Below are 5765 nucleotides of genomic sequence, written 5' to 3'. Positions count from 1 at the left end.
TTTGAGTATGAGTCCCACAGTGGGGCATGGAGCCTACTTAAAAACAAAATAACCATAGACCGGTACCCCTGGGTCATATATAAAACATTACATGTTAATAAAAATAATTAATAAAAAAGGAAAGAAAAGAAAAGATCACATAGGAGGTATGATCCTATTCATATGAAGATCAAAAACAGGCAAAACTAAAGGATTATGTTTAGGGATGCAGACATAGGCAGAAAGCAATACAGAAAAGCAAAGAAATTACTGTAAAAATGTGAGGTGATTACCTCTAGGGAGAGAGAGGAAGGCTCTGATGGGGAAGGGTACCCCAGGAATTTGTAGGACGCTGGTAATGTTCTGTTTCTTGACCTGAATGTTCGTTATTTGATGTTCTCTTAACAAGCATTCATTAAACTGTACTGCCACATGAAATAAACTCTTCTGTTATTTTCTGCAGGCATGTTATAGTTCTCAATAGAAAAGTGGGAAAAAAAAGAAAGCATGTGTTAAAAAAGGAGATAGGCAAATCATCCTTATAGATACAGGACAAGTAGAAAATAAAGATGTCTCTAAATAAAAATATTTTATATATTTAACAAAGTGCCTTTGTTTCATACTGGATAAATTGACAGATTTAAGGTTAATAAACTTTTTTTTTTTTTTTTTTTAAGATATCTGAGAGAATGAAACCATTAGGCGGGGCCACATGAAGGACTTCCAGAAGGGATTTTCCAAGCATTCTCATCTTCTGATTATTTCTTGAATCTAGAAGTTGAGCAACAATGACATAAGAATTCTGATTGGCCTGATTTCAGCATTAACAGACTACAACTATGAAAAAGGGAAGGGAGACTAACTTAAAACATACCCAGATAAACTAGTTCTTCTACTTTTGAGAAAGGAATGCAATTATAATTGTTCACTCGGGGATCAATTCATTTAAAAAGAAGTTTCTTGATAACATTGTGTATTTAGGGGGAGGGAGGAAAAAGGCCAAAATGACTGTCTTCAGAATGAGCCTCATGGAGTTCTTCCATCTGTGGTTTCCCAACACAGGCTCTGATTCTTGGTGCAGCAGGTGAGGAGATGATTTCACCACTTCACGCAGAGTTGTCAGGTCTGGGGGGACAGCTGAGAAGGGTTTCTGAGGTCACTGACCTTCTCTTCTCCTTTCTCCTGCCTGTGCTCTGGAGAAAGGCTGGAGGTGCAGGCCACAGTCTCTCCCTTTTCTAGGCTCCCTGTGGGTCACAGCCCTTCCAATTGGTTGTCATGACAACCAAGGCACTCTGGAACAACATAGTTTCATAGCACAACAAATGAAAAACGAAGAGGGGGGGGGTTGGATTGGCTCAACCCTCTTCTAATTGGTGATCAAAATTCCTACAAACTCCAAAGGGAGTTTCACTCTCCATAGTGAATAGGAAAGTCTGACCCAGAGTGATGGAGTTTGGTTAGTTCTCTACACAGGCCAGATGCCCTAGGGATTGTGGTTTTTATGAAATTATTCACTTGGTTTATTGGTTTCCAAAACACGGATTTATACAAATCATTTTAAGAGTAAAAAAATAAAAATAAAAAAGCCCTCTTCCCATTACACATTTGAGAACTGGAGTTGCAAAAGGGCTCTTAGTGCAGTGCAAACGTGTGAAGTTCAGATGTTACGCTTTCATAAAGGGACTCGTGTTTGGAGGCCTAGACACTTTTTCCTCACGTACGTCTCCTTAGCAGTTCTGTCACCCATTTTGTTGGCATCAGCTGTCTCTCCAGAAAGGAGCACGAGTAGCCCCGAAGAGGGCCCAGACATGAGTTATTAGAGGAGGACTATCCTGAGGGGCAAAGAAGTGAAGGTGAGACTTTTCCAACATGTGGAGAAGAGTGGATAGAACCACCAACTGGAAGCCAGGTGCTCAGGCCAGACACCTGGAATGTTCTCGGGGTGGGCAGAGAGACTCGGAGTGGACTCAGAAAGCCCATCCTACTAACAGTACCAGGACACCTTGCTCAGACAGGTCACCAAGAAGGGGTCAATCAGGACCTGAACTGAGAGAAAACTTCCTCCAACAAAGGATAAGCTTTTTTCTAAGGTATTTGAACCGTCACTAATGAATAACATTCAGACTCAAAGACACCATCCTTATGAAGCAACTGTGGGAGCTGACTTGGTACTTTTCTATGCTAGGGTTTGCTGTAACATATGTGCAGGCCTCATACCTTACTAGTTTGAGAACTGTGAGCTGTCTACATCAGGCTTACGAAATCTGTCAAACTTTTATATGTTTCCTCTGTCACCTTCCTGTTCCACAAGTTTACTCCATTTTCAGGTGGGGATGTAGGTTGAGGCAATAATCAGATCTAATGTCTCTTGAACTCTAAAACACACTCTGTGGGGGTTTTAGTATTAGGCTTCTTCTAGAAAACTTGACACACTAGTGGACATGCCAAATTGCACCAGGTAGATGTAATATAGTCTGAAGGGTGATGGATGGTTCCATACGGCCTTGATTCCTTTAAAGTACCACATCAATATTTTATTTCTTTTAAGGTTTTATTTATTTATTTCAGAGAGATAGAGCGAGAGAGAGCGAGCGCACTAGCAGGGGAGTGGCAGGCAGAAGGATAGGGAGAAGCAGACGCCCTGCTGAGCAGGGAGCCTGATGTGGGGTTCCATCCCAGGACCTTGGGATCATGACCTGAGTGGAAAGCAGGTGCTTAACTGACTGAGCCACCAGCCGTCCCTGCATCAATATTTTAAAGTAATTTGTATTTAAGATTCCAATTACTAGATATTTAAAATAGATTTTCTAACAAGAAGACACAGACCCAGGCTTACTTCTCTAGTTTTCCCAAGATGAGAAAAAGAGTGGATGGACCACTCACAAAGCCCAAGGCCATCTCCAGCTGGATTAATGCAGGATTGCATTCATTCTGCCTTTGTGCCTTCCTTTCCTGTAGAAGTGATTCTTTGGATCTTACAAAAGGATTTTTAAAACTGTGGTCACAGTTTTACTGTTCAAAAGAGGAGCTGAGTACTTTCTTCCTTCAACTGACAAACATAGCATATAAAGTATTCAGCCTGGCCCCTATGTCTTCCAGGATCTAAGATCTGTTTGGGAAGAAAAAATTACAAATAAATAAGAAGTGCTTTCATTTCAAATCTATTTTTTTAAGACTCTCATTCTCTTTTATTTCTTGAAATACATTAAACACACTTATTTTCTGTGTCTGCTTCTTCCAATATCCCAAATCTTTGTGTACCTGATCCTAATGTTTCTATCTGCTTTTACTTATGGAGGCTTGCTTCCTTGCTTGTTTTGTTTTCTGATTGTAAGCTTCTGTTCTTGAAGCTTTATCTGTAGGCATTCTTTGGGGCCCAAATTCAAGAAAATCTCCAGAGAGCATTTGTGTTTGTTTTGCCTGGTGTTTGGAGCACCCCAATTTTGGACTCATTAAGTTTTAAACATTCCATGGTATCCTGAATTTAGATCACAATCTTCCATGCAGACCACACTATAATTATGAACCCGTGAGGAAGAGTCATATCTCCTTTTTGTTTTTCTCTATCCAACACTAGGATCAATACAGGCAAATATTTCCGGGGTCCTCTTCTGCATAGCAAGTCAATTTCACTTTCATCTTGACTGTGGTTCTTTGGTATCCCAGTTTTATGAAAGATGTTCTTTTTTAAAAAATATATGTATTTTCTTGTAAATGAAACTATTTTCTCCCAACTTTATTGAGGTATAATTGACATGTGGCACTGTGTAAGTTTAAGGTGTACAATGAGTACTTGCTTTGGAATACAGTAAAATCGGAATGATGCAGAGATTAGCATGGTCGTGTACAAAGGTTACATGCAAGTTTGGGAAGCATTCCATTTTTTTTTTTTAAAGGTGTATAGTGTGATTACTTGTTATGTGCATACACTGTGCCATGATTATCAACATTAGGTTAGTTAACACATCACCTCACATAGTTACCCTTTTGTGTGCCTGTGGTGAGAACATTTAAGATTTATTCTCAGCAACTTCCCAGTATAAAATATAGTGCTGTTAACTATAGTCACCACACTGTACATCAGCTCCCCAAAACTTATTTATCTTGTGACTGAAAGTTTGTATCCTTTGACCAACAGCTCTCCGCTTCATTTTTTAATTGTAAATTAAAATTTACAATTTTAAATTATTTTTTTATTTTTAAATTTTATTTTTTTATTTAAAAGATTTTATTTATTTATTTGACAGAGAGAGAGAGAGAGATCACAAGTAAGCAGAGAGACAGAAAGAGAGAGGGGGAAGCAGGCTCCCTGCTGAGCAGAGAGCCCAATGCGGGGCTCCATCCCAGGACCCTGGGATCATGACCTGAGCCAAAGGCAGAGGCTTTAACCCACTGAGCCACCCAGGCGCCCGTAAATTATTTTTTTAATTGTAAATTCTCTGTAAGCAACTTTTAAAAAAAGATTTTATTTATTTATTTGACAGAGAGAGTGAGAGAGGGAACACAAGCAGGGGGAGTGGGAGAGGGAGAAGCAGGCTCCCTGTCCAGCTGGGAACCTGAAGATGTGGAGCTTGATCCCAGGATCCTGGGATCATGACCTGAGTGCAAGGCAGACACTTAATGATTGAGCCACCCAGGGGCCCAACTCCATTTCCCTCACAAAAAGTCCCTGGCAACCACCAATCTACTCTGTTTCTATGAATTCAGAGAATTTTTAAAATATTCTACATATATGTGAGATAATACAGTCTTTCTCTGTCTGATTTACGTTACTAAGCATACTGCCTGCGAGTTTCATCCATGTTGTCACCAATGGCAGGATTTCCTTTTTTTTATGGCTGAGTAATATTCCATTGCATATATAGGCCACATCTTCTTCATTCCTTTATCTTTCAGTGGACACTTAGGTTGTTTATATGCCTGGGAAACATGCCTTAGGTATTGTGAATTATGCTGCAATGAATATTGGGGATGCAGATATCTTTTTGAGACAGTGATTTCATTTCCTTTGGATCTCTAGAAGTGAGATTGCTGGATCATATGGTTGTTCTATTTTTAATATTTTGAGGAACCTCCTTGCTGTGTTCCATAGTGACTGTGCCAATTTAAATTGGGATAGGTTCTTACTTTGCTTATGATCTTGGGTAGGCTTGAGGGTTTATCTTCTGTGTCTCCATCGCTGCACACCTATCAATGTGGAAGTTCAAGGACACTGCAGTTTGATAAATTTTCCAGGAGTTTGCTCACTTATTAGGGGTCCTACCTTAACCTCATTTTTTCCCCACTTTCTTGCCAGCTCGAGTCATTTAGTAAATAGTAAATAGTAAAAAAATCATTTAGTAAATAGTAAAAAAATCATATCCAACTTTGGTTTTCATCAAAAGGTTTGTTCTGGGTATTTATTTCACATATTAATTTGAAGTACTTTAAAAGTAAGTCTAGTGGGTACCTGGGTGGCTCTGTCAGTTAGGCATCTGACTCTTGATTTAGCCTCAGGTCATGATCTCAGGGTCCAGCCCTATGTCAGGCTCCTCGCTCAGTTGGGAGTCTGCTGGAGATTCTCTTCCTCTCCCTCTGCCCTTCCCTTTGCTCCAGGGCTTGCTCTTTCTTTCTCTCTAAAATAAATAAATCTTTTTTTTTTTTTTAAGATTTTATTTATTTACTTGCCAGAGAGAGAGAGAGAGAGACAGCAAGAGAAGGCACACAAATAGGGTTGGGGAGTGGGACAGGGAGAAGCAGGCTTCCTGCTGAGCAGGGAGCCAGAGGCGGGGCTCCATCCCAAGACC

Source organism: Mustela putorius, unplaced genomic scaffold (genome assembly GCF_011764305.1).
Source record: "Mustela putorius furo isolate JIRA1106 unplaced genomic scaffold, ASM1176430v1.1 tig00000450_pilon_pilon_pilon, whole genome shotgun sequence".
Lineage (NCBI taxonomy): Eukaryota > Metazoa > Chordata > Mammalia > Carnivora > Mustelidae > Mustela > Mustela putorius.
This window is presented reverse-complemented; position numbering follows the sequence as displayed.